Genomic DNA, 23,167 nt, shown 5'->3' with positions numbered 1-23,167 from the left:
CTTATTATGATTAATATTCCTTACCCATAATCTTTGGCATGTCTATGTTACGCCATATTTAGTGTTGGACCAAAGTTTTTTTAATTACTGTTTCTTCACAAGTCAGAACTTCTCCTCTAAACTTCTCCTCCACAAACATCATTCCTCTATAAGCTTTTGTTTCATTGATTCTGCCCCCTTTTTTTTTTTTTTTAGATGGACACACATCAACCCCAGGCGCTTATCTGCCTCATTAAGGACAAAGCTGCCCTGGCAGTGCATCAAGTTTAGCTGTTTGGATTGTGCAATGTAGAAATAATGGGAATATATCAGTGCCTTTGTTTTTACTGACATCAGTGATATTCCGGCGGCCAGCTGCGCTTCAGAAACAATGACACGAGTAATAGCGCCTATCATTACCCAAACAATGTCCGACGCCGAGCGCTGCCATGCGTGGCTCGCCGGTCACGCTCTGGCAAATACGGATCTGCCGTGGCTGTTCGTCGGCAGGCCGGCCGACCTTTGCGTTAACTCGATGTCACCTTTTTAACAATAACAGATAATAACAGATTTTTAGCTGTTGGTCTCTCTGTTGTGTCCAGGAGTTTCGGCGTGGTTTACCTGGTTCGGATGGAACGCCACCTGCCCGCGATCTCGGGGGAGGCTGAACAGAGAGGCTTTTGACACATGAGCGATTCTCGGTGAGCGGAGTCAATTGAAAAATTGTGGCGTACGCGGCTCGGCGCAGCGAGGGCATATGCTGTTGCCATTCGAAAGGCATCAGGGGCAGCTGGCGCGGGGACACCTTTAGAAGAGAACCGGAGGGGGCTACGCATTCCCAGCTGCAGTTTCTATCACTGTCAGCGAGGTACGCTCTTCAGAGCTCTAGTCAGCCCTGAGTAATACCTGGATTATTATCCTGGTGCTTTTTCATATGGCAGAGTTTATTGGTTGTAGCACATGCTTGTTTTTTTGCATATCGTCCGCTGTCCTATGAAAAACACTTATCTCCATTTTTGTCGATTTTTAGTTTACTATACAATTTGAACAGACAAAATGTCCCTCATATTGTGCCAAAATTTCTTGATGAATGGACCAATAGAAACTCTTCAAAATTACCTGAAATAAACTATTTTTACATTGACAAATACACACCCCCAGAAGAGGGTAGCTTTGAGTGACAGAGAACACACTGGTGATAATATTCAAATATAAGGGAGGATATGCCCAGTATGGAAGTAATATGGTGCCAGGAGCCAATGGGAAAGAAGTACGGCTGGGAAATTTATTCAATATGATACTACTCTAAATAAAAGAAAAAAAAAATCAGATATTAGAATAGGCACTGGGAGTTCAGATGCATAGAAGATGTTCATTTAAATTTTATTTATTATTTTGTTCTATATATTTTGTCATTTTTCCCTATTTTCTCCCAATTTAACTAGGCCAGTTGCCCCACCCATTCTACTGACTGGTGATGCCATAACACAAGGAGGGTGAAGACTAGCACATGCCTCCTCTGATACATGTGAAGTCACAATCCGCCTCTTTTCAAACTGCTGCTGATGTCGCGTAGCATCACAGCGCACTCAAAGGAAAGCGCAGCGACTTGGTTCTGATACATCAGCTCACAGACGCCTTGTGCTGTTCAACATCCCCCTAGGAGTGATGGGAGGAAAGAGTGCCATCTACTGTAACCATCCAGAGAGAGCAAGACCAATTGGGCTCTCTCGGACTTGGACTCTGACTGCAAGCTGATGGCAAGCTGCATAACCGGGATTCGACCCAATGATCTCCCGATCCTAGTGGCAGCACTTTAGACTGCTGGATCACTCGGCGCCCCATTAATTGAAGTTTTATATAAGAATTTCTATCACTGTCAACAAACTACGCTCTACTCAGCCCTGAGTAATAAGCAGAACATTACCCCGGTGCTGTTTCTCACGGCAGAGTTGATTCGTTGTGGCACATTCTGTTTTCCTGCAGCCGCTGCGTGGTGAGGTTTGCAGGTAAACACGGTGTAGGGTGACCTTGCAGCAGGGCACTGCTCACCTGAGCGAGGTCAGACACTGTGGTGCACTATTCGCCCTCTCGTCCGCAGGTCTTTCAGAGCAGATCTAAGCCCAGAACACAGGACGCAATCGGACGTGGAAAAACAAGCATGAGCCCGAGGAGATGCTGCCGTCTGCCACAGCAGCTCCACCAGCAGAATAAACACACGGCAAGCTTGCATAATAGAGGCCATGCGTTAATATCCACGGTAAATGTCAAGCATAGCCCTGTCTGCCAGAACGGCTCCTGTCCACCAGGCTTTTCTTTACGTGTGCTGGACATTTTGAAGCATTTAGGTTTGATTTAAAGTTAGAAACACAGAAAAACTTCAGGGCCTGCATGTTATTTATGTCACTAAGACGCAGAATAGAAACACTTTATTTTACAGAGGAAAAGACTCAGCTTTGAGAGTCCATGCTTGAAAGAATTCAAACTGGATCAACAAATGAGAAAGATAATAGAAAATTAAACATGCAGAATTTTCTGAATATCTATTTGTAAAGACAATAAAACAGTTCACAGCTTATGGATCTTAAAAGCTTAAACATTTGAAAAAGTGTGAAAACAAAATCATTCAGGGCCCTATCATACACCCTTCATAAGGAGCATCATAATGCTCTTTGCTATCTTACACCCTATCAACAGTCTAATTTTTAAAATAGCGTCAGAGCATAGGAATAAATCTGCACTGATGGGTGTGGTGGTCTGGAAGTGAGGTGTGTTCAGCAAATTTCTGTTGGCAGCAGAAAATACAGGTGCTCCACTAACTGATTAAAACCTTGAACCTTAAAAGACACACCAACATGCTCTAAATCCATCTGTGCAACCTGCAATTTTCCAGTGTGCTATAGATCCCTAAAATAGGGCACTAAAATACTAACACTATGGCTTGAGTACTGCGAGCTAAAATCCCGGGTCCTGCTGCTTTGGTATCAGCAGCAGAAGTCTGAGAGAGCCCAATTGGTCATGCTCTCTCTGGGTGGGTAGATGACGTTCTCTTCCCTAATCACTCCTATTGGGATGCTGGCTGACACAAGCCATGGGTGGGTTGATTGGCTCAGCAAAATTATGAAGACAATTGTCTTAGAAAAAAGAGAAAAAAAAACACACTTGAATGCTCACAAACTTCCAGTGCAAAAAAGACTGGCACACTGGCATAGCTTAAGTTATGTAAATAGGCAAGTAGCGGAACATTCATTTTACTGTAATATGTATTTTGATATGTGTTTTATTAGCACAGTAAACTTTCTTTATTCAAGTTCTATTAAATTGTAGTGACATTTCTGTAATAGCTGTTAGTTGAAGCCTAGAATTAGCCTGTGCTGAAACTTTGAAATAATTGCAAACTGAGGACTCCAGGAAGACATTTATACTTTCAGTGGAATTGTATTTTTAGGGGGTAAAAAATGAGAAAAGTTTCTAAATAAGGTCCCAGGAACGATGTTACTTTTAAAGGTGTCATTTGTATGAATAACTGTAATGGCCCTATTTTAGTAATAGATAGCACATCAGTCAGTTACACAAGTCCGTGTGTCTTTAATTTTGTGAGGGTGCAAAAATACGCCTTGCATGGCTCGAATCATGCAAAAAAACATGAACTAATTCTCTTAATTATTCAAGGGTGTGTTTTGGGCGTAATGTGAAATAAACCAATCGGTGATTCACTTGTCATTCCCTTTAAGAGCTAGGTGCGCTCTGACTTTGGGGCATTGGTATCTTAACAGCACAGCGCTTGTGTGTGTGTGTTTAATAAGCGGGTGTGTACGCATGCTGGGAGCACCTATAGTAATGGACTCTGATGATTGACTGTTGTCAGGGTTTAAATCAGTCAGTGATGCACCTGTGTTTTCCGCTGCCAAAATATTCCTAAACTCTGATGCTCTTTTAACAGCGTGGACACAATGTGTAATATTTAACTTTGTTGAGGTGTACGATAGCAAAGCGCATCGTAATGCACCATGCGCAGGGTGTACGATAGGGCGCTGTCACTCTCAGCTTACTGCACTTACATTTAATATAAAGAATTTCTCCCTCTAGAACAGCATACAACCTCAGGGCCTGCATGTTATTTAAGTCACAAAGACTCTAAAGAGGAAACACTCAATTTCAGAAGAAAAGCCCCTGCCTCGAGTGCCCCCCGCTCAAACGAGTCCTTCTGGATCAACAAGCAGATGAGGCCAGAGCTGATATAATAAATGAGACATGATGATAATATACAATGATAATTATCCTAGCCTGTTCCCCTTTGATTCGAGTTATTAGTTATTTGCATGATTACTACACAATTAAATGCAGAATTGTGAATGCCAAGGATTAGATTAGCTCTCTCTAACCTGCCAAGTGGCATTCAGCGATCCCAATTAATTGTGTACATTAAAGCTATGCTTCAGTTAATAAGATTTTAATATAGAGCCACCGAGGTTGACAGCAGCTTAGCTTTGGATACTGTAGTTGTCAGTCAGCTAGAAAATGTAGCATTGATATTCATGATTTTAATATTGTATTGTTGCTTATATTGTATTTAGAGAATTGCAGCTTTTGCGGAAATTGGAAAACAATTGCCCCTATCGAACACAATGCTCGTTGCTATCGTATATTTCGCCAACAGTCTATTTTCATGCCTTACGCCTTTAAAATAATAACAAAGTTTAGGAATATATGTATTAAAATATCCATTTGCTTTTTAATGTCCGTTGCATTGGAACTCTGTGTTTTACATTTTTGTTTTATGTTCGATATCGACCTTTATATTTCACAAGCCATGCCTAAACAGTAAAATAAACATGATAAAAAGTGCTCTAAATAATTGAATGAGTAAAAATGACCTTACTTTGCCTCGTTGGCTGTAGTGATGCCATGCTCTAATGTCTGAGTTGCTGTTCTTTTCCTGTGGAGTGGGTGGGGCAACGCTACTTCATATTTCATGGCTTGCTTGGAAACTCTTTCATTGGCTAGTTCATTGGTCTATTCTAATGGACAACAGATCTCAAGTAGAGTTATGTGCAATAAAACCTTAAAGCAAATACATAATGTCCGTTGTAATGGATGCAGGGTCTGAAAGAGGACACACTGCAGAGCAAACAGCAAACCCAACTTTTAACTCAACATCGGACTGAATAAAGTCCAGAGTATCCTCTGCTGAGACGCACAAAAGCACCACGCTGTTAAAATATGAACGTGCCAAAGTCAGAGCTCACCTGGCTCTTAAAGGGAATGACGACTGGCAAGCTGATTGGTTTATTTCACTTTAAGTCCAAAACGCAATGATAATTAATTAAGAGACTTAGTACATGCCTTTTGCACATTTTGAGCCACACAATGCATATTTTTTGAGCACTTTCGATACCAAAGATACATGGACACGCCCTAAATCCAGCTGCACGATATGCAATTGACTGATGCGCTATAGATAGCTAAAATGACTAAAACTATGATGAAAAACATGTAAAATTATTTAGTAAAACTAAAGGCTGTTAAACAATATTTTAGATTCTTTAAAAAGTAGCATCTCTTGCTTAAATAGAGACAGATGCTGCACATCTCTGCTGGAGTTTCTCAGTCAGCTTTATAAGGTAGAGTCACCTGGAATTCATTCTTTCAGTTAACAGCTGTGCTGAACTCATCAAGAGTTAATTACTTGAATTGCTTGAGAGAATCAGTTGTAAAGTTATGAAGAGGCAGAGTAACAGGTATACAGTGGATAGCTCTATTTGAGTAATGTTCTAATCCAGATTATGGCAAGATCTACTGAACTAAGTAAGGAAAAGTAAAAAAAAAAAAAAAAAAAAAAAAAGAAAACGTTATGATGAAACTGGCCCTCATCAGGACCGCCCCAGGAAAGAAAGAGCAAAAGTTAATCAGAGTTTCCAGCCTCAGAAACTACAAGTTAACAGTTTCCCATATAAGATCATCTAAATGCTTCACATTTGAGTATTTTGGTTTGTTTAACACTTTTATGTTACTATATGATTCCTTATGTGTTCCGTTATAGTCTGGATCACTACAGTATTAATTTACAATGTAGAGGAAAAAAAAAAAAAAATATATATATATATATATATATATATATATAGAGAGAGAGAGAGAGAGAGAGAGAGAGAGAGAGTTTTTCCATATGCTTCTCATGCAGACAAAAGATAACCAAATGAAACTTTTTTTGACAGAGATTTATTCAGTATGCTTTCAAATGTTCCATTAGGTTTGATGTATTACCTGAGTTGCCAGGTACTGATTTAAGACATCTGGCACTATTATGATGTTTTGAAAAGTTTTCTTGTGATAAGTTGCTATTACATCATCCGTCTAATTTCAGACAGTTCAGCTCAACAGTGTCTGCACAGGTTCTGAATCTTCCAACTCCCACATTTTTATTACACTGATATGCCAAAAGTCATGGGACTAAAACAAGCATCTTGTCTTGTGAAAGCTAAAAAAGCTAAAGAACGCAGAACTGTATTTAAGTAAGTAAATGATGTGGGGTTGATGCTGCAGGTTTAGGTTCAGCAACAGTATGTGCTGAAAGAATGAGGTCAGCTGACTACCTGAATATACTGAATATAGACCAGGTTATTCCATCAATGGATTAATTTTTTCTTCCCTGATGACACAGGCATATTCCAAGATAAGACAATGTCAGGATTCATGGGGCTGGAATTGTGAAAGAGTTCAGGGTTCAGGGAGCATGAGATCATCATTTTCACACATGGATTGAGAGAGAGAGTTCACCACAGAGTCCAGATCTTAACCTCATTGAGAATCTTTGGGATGTGCTGGATGGAGAAGTGTTGCTTTGTGCAGAGGTCAGACTCTACCATCATTAATGCTGCTGCAAGATCTTGATGAAAAATTAATCCAGCAGCACTGGATTGTGATACATATTGTAACACTGCAAAAGATTATTGAAACAATGCCACAGTGAATGCATGATGCAATCAAAACTAATGGTGGTCCAATTAAATATTAGAGTGTGACCTTTTTTTTATGTGTGTGGGCAGGGGTGCAACTACATACTTTTTGTGGTGTATGCAAACATAATATGCAAAATATAATATACAAAAAAAAAATATATATATATATATATATATATATATATATAAATACTTACTTGTTATGATCCATTATATTGTAAATACAGCACATGTCCTGCAGGTGTGTCACAACGAAAAAAAAAAACATGCCTGATTAGCATACCTGTCAAGTCTTCCGTTTTGGCCGGGAAACTACTCCTTTTTCCCGCCGTCTTCCCGTATTAGTATTTTTTCCGTAAATTTCCCGTATGGTATTAAAAATTTAAAAACTTTGTTATTGAGGCGACTGACCGCTGTGTGTTTCTTAACAAATTTGGTGCCGGTTCAAGAAGAAAGTCCCGCCTTTCAGGAGAAACAGCCAATCAGCTTCCTGGTTTTGAAATTAACTGAACTGATCAGGACTGGACTGAAGTATTAATAAAAGATTATTAATTGTGTAGGACGCTTAGAACTAATATTTATTTATGGAATACATCTGTTCCATGTCCTTTTTATAAAAGCTCATATATAAAAAAGCTCATATATAAAGCCCATATATATGCTGTGGCGCTGCTTCCCTACTAGCCCACCGTGCTCCGCAAAACCAGCAAGCTGATTGGCTGTTTCTCTTGAAAGGCAGAACTTTATCTGTGAACTGGCTCTGTGATTCGCGTTAAGAGATGTTCCATTCACAGCCTGTCTCCTCACTAATAATACAGCTGGGCTGAGTGAAACGATTCGGGGCTACAGGAAGCCCAGGCCAGGCCACGCCCCTGTGTATTATCATAAATGAACAAACAGCTCTTACAGAAAATACCGACTAGAAATATTTTTCCAGCATCGATTTGGTGCCCCCTCTAGTGCAGCGCCCCTATGCGTCGCATACGCTGCAAACCCCCTATTTGCGCCACTGTGTCTCCTGTGGGTCTCCTGCATTGAATTTCTATTGTCTGTGCAAGATGTGCAAAGCTGTCATTTAAGCAAGAGGTGCTACTTTGAAGAATGTAAAATATAAAACATATTTTGGTTTGTTTAACATCTTTTTAAAAACATCTTTACTAAATAATTCCATATGTTTTTCTTAATAGTTACGATAAATTTATTATTAATTTATAATGCAGAGCATTTTAAAATAAGTTTTTTTGGGGGGTTCAAACTTTTGACTGCTACTACATAATAAAAAGAAATGGTAACACTTCCTATTAACCCTGTATTCATAATGTATTATAAATGCATTTATAAAGGATTATATGACATGTGTAATACCTTACAATGACTGTAATAAGCCTGTATAATAACTCATAAGAACTTGCAGCGACATTCATAAAACATTATAAGCTACAAGAGTACCTTATAATATCTGTTCTTAAGAACATTGTACAGTGTAGTGTTGTAATGCACTATAACACTAATTTGGTATATTTTGGTATAATGCATTATAATCTACAGCTATGATTTCTCTAATTAAGCTTTTATATAAGTTTGTAACACATTATAAAGCCTTATATACAGTCATTAATGTCAAGACATTATAGTGAGTCATAATAAAATTTACATTATGTTTAAAAAGAATATGAAAATTCACTTTACTTAAAGCCAGTAATGACTGTGTATAAGGCTTTATAATGTGTTACACATTTTTATAAAAGCTTAATTTGAGAAATCATAGCTGCATATTATAATGCATTAGACCAAAATATACCAAATCTGTGTTATGGTGCATTACTTCATTGTACAATGAAGAACACTTCACACATTGAACACTTCATTGTACAATGTTCTTATGAACAGATATTATAAGGCATTATAAGCACTTTCTTTATACACCCTTATACTTGTAGTTTCTAATGAAGTGTTATGAATGTTGCTTTAAGTACTTATAAGCTATTATACAGGCTTATTACTGTCGTTATAAGGTATTAGGCATGTTATATAGTGCATTATGAATGCACTCATAATGCATTAGGAATACAGTGTTCATAGAAAGTGTTACCAAAGAAATATTGGTAACACTTTCTATGAATGTCAACTCTATAAGACTCTATAAACATGCTCATAACACAGTATAATGCATTCATAAGGCATTATAAACATGGCTATACATGTTTATAAAAATGTATAATTCATCATAGCCATGTTTATTATGCATCATGAACTGTGATTATAATGCATTAATAGCTGTGTCATAACATGTTATACATCAATACCAAGAAACTCAGTCCCAGCTTGCAGAATTTATCATGACTAAAAAGCTTCCAACTTATAAACACACCCTCAATAATCCTATAAATATATTTTTAACCACTCATAAATTATTCTTGCCTTGAACATAATATTAATTACAGTCAATTATAATGGATTATAACAGGTCTTTGTGCACTCTAAGTAAAGTGCCAGACATTCATTGTGGGACTAGATTATTAACAATATGTATACACTATTTTAACATATATATTATAAGCACAGCTTATAAGGTATTATGATCACAAGTCATAATGCTTTATAAACATGGCTATAATGGGTTATGCATTTTTATAAATATTTATAGCCATGTTTATAATGCCTTATGATTGCATTATAATAAGTTATGAATGTGGTTATAGAGTATAATAGAGATGACATTCATAGAAAGTGTTACCAAATAAATATTTGCAGAATTCTATGTATCTGATTTGTCCACAGTAACAGGCAGATTGCATATTTTTCACTTTATTTGGGCAGGCTCTGTTTGAATGATAAATAAAACAGTATTTTGAAGTCAGGGTGGATTCAGTAAAAGGAGAGCATGTCAGATTTTGAGAGCACAGCGACTTCAGAAACAGCAAAAGCAGAAATCATGAAGGGAGTCATTTACATCCCAGGGTTCTGTATCTATCAAGCATTCTAGCACATGATTGCTATTGTGCTTATGCATTATGGGCTTTGATAATCCGCTGTGCAGCCCGCGGGGAAGGGAGAAGCAGCGCAAATTAGACGATTAAGAAAACCTCCATGCTGCCTTCCCGAGTGCGCCTCATCTCGGGCTGGAACACATCCATCCTGGATGTCGTGCTCCATCAGACCTGTCATTTAAACCACACTGAGTCACCCCAAGCCTCTCAGACCACTCCATCTTCTCCAGCACAACACACCACACCCTTACAGAGATGCTCACCCAGAGCTCATTCACTCCACACACACACAAATACACCAAATACGATTATTCAGAGTGAGGCCATACAGAGGGCTTTAACTCCATACCATCAGTCCAATGGCACGTACTTAGATTAGTAATCACTGCATTGTTCTATACAGCTAAATAATTACTTATGGTAACACTTCCTATGAACCCTGTATTCATAATGCCTTATGAATGAATTTATAACACATTATATGACATGCATAATACCTTATAATGACTGTAATAAACCTGTATAATAACTCATAAGTACTTACAGCGACATTCATAACACATTATAAACTACAAGTGTAAGGGTTTATAAAGAAAGGGCTTATTATGCCTTATAATATCTGTTCATAAGAACATTGTACAGTGTAGTGTTATAATGCACTATAACACAGATTTGGTATATTTTGGTACAATGCATTATATATATATGCAGCTATTATTTCTCAAATTAAGCTTTTATGAAAGAGTGTAACACATTATAAAGCTTTATATACAGTCATTACTGACTTTAATTGAAGTGTTTTAACATGCTTTTTAAACGTGAAGTAAATTTTAATATGCCTCACTGTAAAGCCTTATAGAGCATTATGAGTGCTCTTTACTGGCTTTAAGTAAAGTGTGTTTTCAAATGCCTTTTCAAATGCCAACAGTAAAGCATACAAACATTTACTTGTTTAAAAAAGCCAGTAAAGAGCACTCATAATGCTCTATAAGACATAACAGTGTAATAAAATTTACTTCACGTTTAAAAATCATATGAAAACTCACTTCACTTAAATTCAGTAATGACTGTATATAAGGCTTTATAATGTGTTACGCACTTATATAAAAGCTTAATTTAAGAAATCACAGCTGCATATTATAATGCATTATACCAAAATATACCAAATACATTCATGACACATTATAAAAATGTAAGTACCAAAATTTAGCGATATTATGTACTAGTTAATGAAGTTCTTAGCTTTAAAAGCTTTGGGAAACCCACCCCCAATCTAAAACAGGCAAATGGTGCCATTTTTTCACCATGCAATACAACATGCCTGATGCAGAATTTAGTGCATGTTATATATTATTGTGAGTGGCAGGCCAGTGCATTAACAAGTACAGTATGTGGAGCTGAGTCTGGGAGATGGGTACATAACTGAATACAGAGTCTGTCTGCCGGGCCAAGAGGCACAAAACGCTCACAATGAATGTAAATATCTCTTTCTGAAAGCTCAGACTCGGTTCCGCCACTTCGCGCTTGTTACGCCATGTGGAAAATGATGGAGTACTCTTAGCCGGGGCCGAAGGTGATGATGTGTTCTCCGGAGAACAGCATTAAAGAAGCCGTGTTTTGTCCAAGATCCCTTTTCATGGTGCCGAGCTTTTGTGTAGATAACACACTGTGGCTCCATTCATGGAAGTTGCTGTTATGAAGTGCCTCCAGCGCCGGGCTCTTAATGAGGCCGGGGAGAGTGTTCAGCCCGGCTACAAAGAGACTAATGCAGATTAATGTAGTGGAGGGGTCTCGCCTCAACTTCCTTAAAAAAAAAAAAAAAGCATTCGACAGTACTCTGAGCTTTCCTGCAGCGCGGGAAACTACACTCGCTCTTCTCCCACGGCGCACTCACTCCATCCTGCTCGAGAGCTCTGTTTGTCTGTGTGTGGACGGCAGAGAGCGGCGGATCTTTTCCCAGAGTGCCGTGGAGGTGGTGCGTGGTTGGAGAACCGTTCATCACGGCTGGGTGCTCGATGCGTTCAGAACTGCACTAAATCACAGAAAGCTGGAGCGAGAGTTTCAGTCCTCTCCTCTAGTCCTCCACTCGTCGTGCCGTTCCACAGGCCCATCCGTCCAAAACCAAACGCCCACGTCCTGTAATCAGACATGTGGAATTCTCCGCCCACGCACTGATCATTCATTTATTCAACCTCACCTACTGTACAAGAAGACTGTACTGATGGAGACATATATATATATATATATATATATATATATATATATATATATATATATATATATATATATTAAGCTCATATCTTTCATCAGCATGTTCCAGTAGATTCAACACATTGTTAATTATATTTTTACATTACATTACATTTGGCAGACACTTTTGTCCAAAGCGCCTTACAATAGTGAAGTACAAAAAGTAATAGAAGTTAAAGGTAAAAAACATTTTTAGATAGGGCCTAAAGGAGGTCAAATGGAATTAATGGGATAGAGGAGTGAAGGAGGGGAAGAAGGAAATGAGCTTAAAAGCAGTTAGGTTAGTTAGTTAGAGGTGTTAGGAGAGTAAGTGCTCTTTGAAGAGCTCTGTCTTCAGGAGTTTATTAAAGATAGTGAGAGATTCTCCTGATCTGGTAGTAGAAGGTAGTTAGTTAGAGGTGTTAGGAGAGTAGGTGCTCTTTGAAGAGCTCTGTCTTCAGGAGTTTATTAAAGATAGTGAGAGATTCTCCTGATCTGGTAGTAGAAGGTAGTTAGTTAGAGGTGTTAGGAGAGTAGGTGCTCTTTGAAGAGCTCTGTCTTCAGGAGTTTATTAAAGATAGCGAGAGATTCTCCTGATCTGGTAGTAGAAGGTATTTGAAGAATTTGATACGAGCAGCAACTGGAAGCCAATGGAGCTCAATGAGCAATAGGGTGATGTGTGCCCATTGATTTTGGCTGGTTAAAGACCAGACGTCCTGCTGCATTCTGGATCATTAGTATGAGGTCCTTGGTCTTTGTGATGCTGTTTGTTCATCAGTGTTTGTTCTCTACCAAACGACTGAGGCCTTCACAGAACAGGTGTATTTATAATGAGACTAAATTAGACACAGCTGTACTCTGAAGACTTCTGAAGGCAGTTGATTGCACTGAATACTTTTGCAAGTCACACTTTTTTTAGATTTTTATTTGATAAACGGTTTGAAAAAAATGCGTTTGTCTATTACTTAAAATCTTAATAAAATATATTTAGGTTTGGGGTTTTAGGGTGACAAAATATGGAAAAGTTAAAGGAGTATGAATACTTTTCTGATTTGAGCCACTTTATCTGCTGTGTGAACATTGACTAAGAGTACTCCATCATTTCCCGAATACTAGAACAAGTATGAAGCGGTGAAACCAAGTCTGAGCTTTCAGAAAGAGATATTTACATTCATTGTGAGCGTTTCGCACCTCCTGGCCCGGCAGACGGACTCTGTATTCCGTTCTGCATCCATCTCCCAGACTCAGCCTCACATACTGTACTTGTTAATGCATTAGCCTGCCAACTACAATAACATGTAAGGTGTGAACGCTGCATCAGGCCAATAGCCCGAGTGTTCCTGTGCAAACAAGCTGTCTCTTAGCACCAGGGAAGCGGATTGTGAATGTTCCTCCAATAACCAGTCTCCAATTAAACTTCGCTGTCCCACACTTTATAGCCACACCTTTTCCCTGCTTTTCCCGCCTCCTAACACAAAGACTAAACATATGCAGCGAGAGGCATAGTGAGAAAGAGCCGTAACAGTATGTGACAGTAAATATTTTCAGAATCAGATCTGACTTCTCCCCTTTGCTGATCCACGTGTCTTCATAACGTGCTCCAATAATCAGAGTGGAGGAAAGTGACTGACAGAGTAAACTGATTGATCTGGCGGTGAGGGCCTGTTATATAGCGTTTGCATAAGCGTGCCTGATAAGAATCAAGTCAACTGGCAGTGTGAAGGACGTCCCATTTTTTTGTTGTTGTAATTCATACCCTGACCTTTGGGGGCAGTACTGGTTATTTACCACAGATTACAAGCCATCCAAAAATGGAAGCCATGTGGTAAAAATGTTTCAGAGTTTCAGAGGAAGCTGTTGCTTTGGGAAAATGCTGTTTTTTTATATCTAAGAGATACTGGACTCATAAAGAGAATTTAGAGTAAAGGCGAAATGATCTTGAAGGGGGCAGCAATGCAACAACTTGGATGCCAGCTGCCATTAAACACCACAGAAGAAGAAGAAGAAGAAGAAGAAGAAGAAGAAGAAGAAGAAGAAGAAGAAGCTGTTGCTTTATTCCTCTGACTAATGAATCTTTGTTTAAGGAACCTAAAGTTCAAAGCACTACGTACATGGTTTGATTATATTTGTGTTAGAAAAATCTTGGTACTTATTTATTTTATTTTATTTATTTTTTTCAGAAAGGTTCTTGTTTTTTTGTTCTTGTTCTCTTCTTTGCTTTCTGTCAATGAACTCGTAAGGGCTTCTATATGTAGCCAGGTGGTGAATTGAGTATACGCCTTTAAAATGTGTGTCTGTAACTTTAAGAAACACAATCAGAAGTGTTGTCACCCTGAGAGAGGAAAGGGAGGAGCTAAGAGCATGGTAGAGAAGGAGGCTCAAGCTGCAGTGAATGGTGGTGCTCCATTTTAGGATCCATCCAGAGCCATCCTAATGAAATAAGAGGTAAAAATCAGGAAATACTGAACAATATAAGGTTTAGTTGGCCTATAACAGTAGTAGATGCCTATATTGCCTTTCTAAACATGTATTTTGAATGAATCATAACCAGATGCGGGCAGATGGCATTGTTTTAGTGGGGTAGTGTGCTCCTCGTGTTCAAGCCTTGTATTTTTCTGGGTTACAGAAGCTGTTTGTCCAAGTTCTCTTGATGAAATGCTCAAATCTTGTTGAGTAAAGCTGAGTAAATCGAGGTGAGCTTAAAAACAAATATAATAAGAGCTCTGTTAATGGTATTAATGTGGTATTAATGTTATTTATCTATTTTCTGTAATTAGTGCCACTACCAAATACTGTACTGTGTTCTAAGTTAGGGTTTTACAGTGTATTCATTTTATTTTTGTTATTTTGAGTACAATTGAGTACAAGCTCTGATAAAAGTCTATAAATCTGTACACTGCAGTTGCAGTAAGTCAAAGATAGGTGGTGCAGTGTTGTTGTGCACTGAGACTAATATTTCTGTTCAGCAAGTGCTGATTGTCTTTATTTTGCTTTTATTTCATATTTGTTTTATAATTTCATATACATTTTTATATTTCATAAAAATCAGAATAAAATACCCGAAAAAAAAGTTATTTTGTCATTTGGTGTGCGTCCTTTCCCCGGTGACATATAGTTAAATCTTGCAATGATCTTCAACAATTTCACTGAAAGTTTGATTATTTCTTCGCTGTTTCACTACATTTCTCAATTTTTTTTACATTTCTATGGACTCCTATGGACTATTTCAGCCAGACCTGGTAAGAATGATCCGATTCTTTTTGGAAGATCCTTTTGAAAGAATCTAAAAGACTGTAGAAACGTATTTCTTTGGGTGCGTTTTGTGCTTTTATTAATCAATAAGTTGTAGATATTGAGTTTTATTTGTGTAATATTTGTATTTGGTGAATTTGGGGTTTAGTAAAATGTATCTGCTCTTATATGAAAACATGTTAACATATTATTAAATAAATTCAAGTGGAGTTTTGAAATACTGTAAATTAATTTTGGGAGGCGAAACATGTCTGAGAAGACAAGTTCCTCCTCCTCCCATTATAACATCCTATCAATTCTAGGGCTGTGTATAAATTGTCATGAAACTGGAAATGAGATCAGAGTAGTAGAAAAGACAAGTAAAGAACTACCAATACTTTATTACCTTACTTAAGTAGAAAGTTTGGTTATCTATACTGATTAATAATTACGGGATTAGTTATTTTCCATTTGATTTTTTCACTTCTCCTTACATTTTCTCACAATTATCTTAACTTTCTACTCTACTTACATTTTAAAAAATAACCTTTTTACTCATATTTCATTTCAGATTGTTTTTTTATTCCGGCTTCTCATCATTCTATAAATAAAACCCCTATCCAAATAAATCTCTCTCCATCCAGATAGAGTAAATAAATTTGATTGTGATTGGATGTAGAGAAGTATAAACATATACCATTCTGACTCCCTATTGGTTTATACTGTGATCCATTACACCTGCACACGCCCCCATCCCCCACTCCAGCAAGAACATAGCAGACATGTGTAGTCTAGTATGAAGATGATCCGTGCAGAGACTCAAGAGAATTCCAGACAAACTCCAGTCCAACTAAACTTCTTTAAGACCTTTCTGATCAAACATTTTTTTTATATAAAATCAGCAAAATTCTATTAAAAATTGTGAAATATCCAGTTCATTGATAATCTGCTAGGATCTACTTTTAAATTCATGTAGAGTAGCCAAAGCTTTACTCAACTCTCACAAAGTTATGAGATGAAGAATAGGAACATTATAAGCATTATTTAGGCATCAAAGTATTTTTTGCAATGAAATTTACTAAACATAATCGTATATGTAAATATTTGAGGAGGTTGACATCTGGGTGAGCTTCCATTTGAGCTGCAGATAATATGCCCCTAAGAGCTTCACTTCTGGCTCCCTCATGCAAAATGCATACGGGCATCTGTTGCTCCCACTGGGTTAAGGCGGAATGGGAGTTTTAAGGCTCCCTCGCCAAAGTCTTGGGTGCTCGTCAGCTCTTCTTCCTGGGTTCGTTCCATTTGCGTCGCTTTTATGTTTAGCTTTGTTGCCGGCGCAGCAGTTTGACCTGAAGCTATAGCTGAGATGAGACAATGCAGAGCACAGCTGAGGCTCATTGTCGTTGCTGATGGAGATGTTATGCTCCATTGGCAAAGCCGATATAAATCCTCCTGTCTGAGTACTCCATTACCTTTCCTCATAAAAACTGTTTTGTGTTCTCTTTCAGCAGCTTAGCTCTGTCTTTTAACTGCTGAGATTCGCCCTTCGGTGAGGTATTTGCAGAATATCTGCAACCATCAGATACACTGTGTACTTTTTAAGGCTTCTGTGAAAGATAATGTTCTCCGATTTTGTAAGTGAACAAAGTACACAGTATGAAATAAGCACATAATATGCCTGAGCCCAGTGCCCGTCTCCTTCAACTTTCAGTTAATGGGACTAATGGAACTGTAGGTAGGACATTTAAGTATCTAAAGATTTAATCTGGTTAATATATTGGAAAAGAAAAGCAACTATTTGGCGTCACATCAAAAGTCGGGGGCGCAAAAATACCAGGTGAAAAAAATGAATGTGTGTTTTAACATTTTGCATGTGTGAATTAACTTCTCGTGAGCACAAATATGAAACTCATTAGCAAAAAAAAAAAAAAAAAAAGGTTAGTGTGCACGCTGAACAAAATATCGCGCTCAAGCTCCATTTTTTTCTTCTCAAATTCACATTTCTCCTTGCACGCCATGCAAATTACATCCCTGATGAAAAACAAAAATGGGACATTCAAGGATTTTGGTACATTTCCTGTCCCACCACTTAAATTTCAAACGTACATATCAAAAATATCTAAATGACTATTTTTTGCGAATCAAAATTTACTTTATATACTTATATAACCATGTTTGTCCTTGATCTTGTTTACATAGCTAATTTTTACAGTTAGCATCTGTTCCTGGGGTAAACCACAACTTAGCCTAGATTTGCAACCCTGTTACTCGCAACCCTGTTACTGTAAGTTACCAAATATATTGCATAATCTAATATAAAAAACTGCTTTGATACCTGAGCTTGACGAATCAAACTTTTTGATAGTCTATTACCTGTATTTAATAAATATATGACTAAAAATGATCAAATTGAAGATCAAATTTTCAGAAGTGACCACCCCTGAAATACTGTTACGCTGGAGAAGGGATGGACGTAAGTGCAGATATTATTTATTTAAACAAACAAGATAAAATAAAACAGTAAACAAAACACGGGGAACGCAAAAAACTTACAAAAAAACAAGGCAAGGAGAAGATCAAACTAGAACAAAAACTAAGAACCATAGACTACTAAACTAAGACTAAGATACAAACGGACAGCAAGGATACAAAGATACAAAAGGCTCGACACTGAACATTCAAACAGAGGGGCTTAAATACAAGAGGAGAGTGAGAAACACCTGGGCTTGGATGACTAGGGGGCGGGGTTACAGACAGGACACAGGTGAGAACACTAATAGCTAGGGCAGGGGCGGAGCTAGGGTGGGGACAGGCACAAAAACACAACAAAAGCACATGGCTGGGAACACTTGACAGGAAAACAGAGGGGCAGGAGCACAAGAGAGACCAAATGAGGGAGAAACAGAAGACAGACATGGGCTAAGGTGTTACAAATACCAGTACCAAAATCCTGGAATGTCCCAAATATACTTGATTGTACTTAAAATATATTGAGAAATGTCTAAATATGCTGTAAATATCACAAATAACAGAATAATGCACTTACTTCAAATATATTAAAAGTACATTAGTATTATGCTTTCATCAAATGTTAAAAAAAATTATACTTTTTAAAAAGAACAATATAGTATATTTAAAAAAATAGACTTTTAGTTTAATGTAATACAATATACTTATAAAATACTTACTTCCAAATATACTTTTGTACATTTTTAGCAAAGTGTGCTAAAACAGCTGTTACAGTAGCTCACTTAAAGTATAATGTATAATGTAACTTTTTAGAAAAATTTCAAAAATATTTTAGATATTACATTAATATAACAGTTAAAATGTATTTCAATTCTCTGTAATTATATTTATGAAAATATAAATATTAGTAAAATTTAGGATACAGTATTAAATAACACATTTAAATGTCAAAAACATGTTTAAATAAATGTGTAACACACTAAAAATTGTAATACAGTACAAAGAAGCATATTTATACTCTAATGTAAATATATTTACCATCAATTCTTGGTACATTTCTAATTTAATATCCATGCTCCCTTTTCACACCTGGAGCCTTGCAACTCTAATCTCACGACAAAGATACAATTTGTCACTGTGACACAGACTGACTTGTGTTGGTAGATTTAGACATGGCTGTGTGTTGAATTATTTTCAGAAGACAATAAATCTATTCTGCTATACAAGCTGTACGCTGACAACTTTTATGGAGATGCGGATTTCATTTTCCAACAGGACTTGGCACACTGCCCACACTGCCAAAAGTACCAATTGATCTTATATAATATTAGAATTGTCTGTAAGCATAATTATTAACAATAAAAATAAATAAATAAATAACTTTTCAATGATATTCAATTTTTTTTAGATGCATCTGTATCTGATATCTAATCATTCTGATTCACATTTTCTTATATATTTGAAGTGAATCTATGAGGTCACAGAGGTCTCACTAGTGTTGATTGGTAATTTGTATAGAGCCATTTTTATTCTGCAACTCTGTGGAAGCACCTCAGGAATAAACCCCAGTCCGGATTGGAGATTGACTCTAGTTACATATAATTATTTAGCGTGTTAGCTGATTGGTGGAGAGAGAAAGCCGGAAATCAATAAGCTGTTACTGCTTGGTAATTCAGAGGGAGTCACTGGGACACACAAATTGACCTGCATGCTCTGCACCTTCTATGCTGGATTATCTTAAGTGTGCTAGCACTCTGCATTTAACCACCACCCACAGGAGATGCGCTGATCCACGCCCACCAGCAGCCTGCCTCCCTCTGCACTGCCAGGGAAAAGCTACTATATCCAGGACATTGGATTAGCATCTCAGTGTGTTTTTGTTTTTTAGTTAAATAAGTAATTGTATGTGGAATAGTGGAAAAAAACATATATTTTTTAAGTTACTTTAATTTGATTACAGATTACAGAGTATTAACCCAAAAAATGTCAAGTATCTGCTTAACTTCATTTATTTTAAAATTAGCCACCTTGCCACAAATGCCACTAATAGAATTTCAATTCTACTTTAACTTCCTAAGACCTGGACTTTTGCATGGTCTGGATTTTAATTTCTTCTAGCTATATGAAATTAGTTTTTGTGCAGGAAGTTGTTTTTGCAAAATTCTTTTTGTATAGCTTCCTATTTGAAATTCTGTCAAAAATAAATGCCATATGATGCCATGTAGATGTTATTCTACATAAATAAACTAGTTTCAAATCAAATTGGATGAGGATTTTTACCTGGCTCATGTTTTTCCTTAGACTGGCTGTAGAAACCTTTGCCCGGGATTCCTGTCATCTAGTTTGAAATCAGTTGAGTGTAATGTTCTAGTGGTCATGTGACCACGAGATAGTATGGGGCAACATTAAAAAAATAGGTAATATGGTCCTCATATGAGGACACAGGGTCTTAAAAGGTTAAATAGTTCTACTCTGTGGTGCTACAGCTCAATTTAGCTGCTGCATCATTTAAGGTGGAATGTAAATTTAATATAAGGAGGTGCCTAAGATCAGAAGTCAATTTCAGTTCCATATAGTGGTAGATGAAAAAATGTGAACACATTATGCATGTAAAAAAAAATGAATATCATTGACAAGTTACTTTCAGTGATTCAGTCCAAATATGAAATACACACAGTGTTCTATTGTAAACATTGATTTCTATTATTGTTGATGATTATGAAGCTTACAGCCAATGAAAACCCAAAAATCAGTTTCTCAGAAATGTAGGATATTATTTAAGATCCATGTCATCTGCTGATGTTGGTCCACTGTGTTTTATTATCAAGTCTAAAGTCAGTGCAGTGTTTTCTTGGACAATCTTACAGCACTTCATGCTTCCCTCTGCTACTGACAACTTTTATAGATATGCAGATTTCATTTTCCAGCAGGACTTGGCACACTGCCCACACTGACAAAAGTACCAATTTGTCGTATATAATTTTTTATTTTTGAGAGATGCACTAGAACACTTGATTCTCCCTCTAACTGTCCACTTCCACTGATTTTATTTCTACAGACTAGATACAACTAGCATAGACTGGGAATCAGGGTTAAAATCAGGACAGATTATTTAGGCCCACGTTTCCTGCTAAATTAGGTGGTACGTCTTTGGGAGTAAGCACAGCTGGTGTGATTTCTGTTGAAGGGGCATAATTCTCTCTCTCTCTCTCCTTCTCTCTCTCTCTCTCTTTCTCTCTCTCTCTTTCTGCTTAGTGATACACCAGCCAATAGGGCATGTGCTTGGTTATGCAGCAGAACTGGCTGATTAGCATTCTCCTCCGGACAATGCTCAATCAACAGACGTGACTGGTGACCGCATGTATACCTTTTGCTCTCGCTGATTGGTGCACTAACGTGAGACAGAAAAAAAAGAGCAACCACTTCAGCCTAAATAATCAGGGAATATAAAAACTAATCATTAAACAATTAAGTCTTTAATATGCGAGACACTTCACCAAATGCAGAACCCAAATTAAGTGTGTAGAAACCCATTTAACCCCAATATTTAAATTGTTATTTATTTTTTAATCCAATTGCAGAAAGGATTAATTATTGAATTACTGGATTTGGTAAGCGGTTTGTATAGCGTATTTTGTGGAGTCCCACTGGGTTCTATTTTGGGCCTTTTAAAATTTATGTTACATTTAACAGCAGTGGACTATATGTCCAAATACCCAACTACAGCTCTGGTAAAAAATAAAAATAAAAAAATAAATACGAGACCACTTCAGTTTCTGAATCAGTTTATCTGATTTTGTTATTTATAGGTATATGTTTGAGTAAAATGAACATTATTGTTTTATTCTATAAACCACAAAACATTTCTCCCAAATTCCAAATAAAAAAATACTGTCATTTAGAGCATTTATTTGCAGAAAAAAATTAAAAATTGGCTAAAATATCAAAAAAAAAAAAAGATGCAGAGTTTCAGACCTCAAATAATGCAAAAGAAAAAAACAATTTCATGTTCATAAAGTTTTAAGAGTTCAGAAATGTATTTTTTTTTTGTTTGTTTAATTTTATTTGGTGAAAATACCCGGCTTTTTAATCACAGTTTTCATGCATCTTGGCATCATGTTCTCCTCCACCAGTCTTACACACTGCCTTTGGATAACTTTATGCTGCTTTACTCCTGGTGCAAAAAGTCAAGCAGTTCAGTTTGGTTTGATGGCTTGTGATCATCTATCTTCCTCTTGATTATATTCCAGAGGTTTTCAATTAGGAAAAATCAAAGAAACTCATTTTTAAGTGGTCTCACATTTCTTTCCAGAGCTCTACTGTATATATACTATATATATATATATATATATATATATATATATATATATATATATATATATATATATATATATCCAAATAGAATAGAAATGCCAATAGAACAGATTTATCTACTCTCTGGAGCAGATAAAAATGAACATATTAACTCGTACTTTGCCCAATACCAGGCATAGGCTAGAGTAGCATACAGTGTAAGTGCAGTGTAACTGTGTTCTCTGGAATTATGGTGTTTTTTTTCCAGTACTTTTGGGATAAGTTGGAGACGAGGTGAGGTGGTAATCATCCAGCATCCTCACATCATGAAGGCTCTTGTTGCTGATTGCAATCAAACCATCACAGAAATACTCCAAAATCTATTAGAAACCCTTTCCTGGACAGTAGAGACAGATACTCCAATAAAAGCAGGATACATTTATTTTTTAATTCGCTTATGTTGGAATGAAAAATGTATATCGGATACATTTCAGGATCTCTATCACCTCGCATGCAAGCCCAAAACTTAAAACCGATGTCTTAACCCTTTCAAACCTTGCGGCCATCATGGACAATGGACATCATGTACATTGTTTCCTTTTTTAAATGCTTTGCACATACCACTAACGGTAGGGCTGAACGATTTTGGAAAATAATCGAATTGCAATTTTTTATCTATAAATTGCGATTGCGATTTAAAATGCGATTTTTTAATGTCTTCTCAAGTATTTTTCAACAAACAGAAGCAATAAATCAATTTATTTAAAGGTCACCTTCCGTCGTTTTTTCTTTCATTTTAAAATGTCTAGTTGTGGTCTCTAGTATGAATGAATGACATGTGAGCCGTTTTTGTAAAAAAAAAAGTGCTCAGGTGTCTCTGTATAGCTCTTTTTTAATGGACTGTTTTAGGGGTGTGTCCAAAATGACCGGATTCCAGCTTTGCTCATGAATATTCATACATGCAAACAGCATGCAAATATCTCTCCTCTGATTGGCTAGGAGCACTGCGACGCCCCT

The sequence above is a fragment of the Astyanax mexicanus genome, chromosome 3 (genome assembly GCF_023375975.1).
Source record: "Astyanax mexicanus isolate ESR-SI-001 chromosome 3, AstMex3_surface, whole genome shotgun sequence".
In the NCBI taxonomy this organism is placed as follows: Eukaryota; Metazoa; Chordata; class Actinopteri; order Characiformes; family Acestrorhamphidae; genus Astyanax; species Astyanax mexicanus.
Note: the sequence above shows the minus strand (reverse complement) of the source record.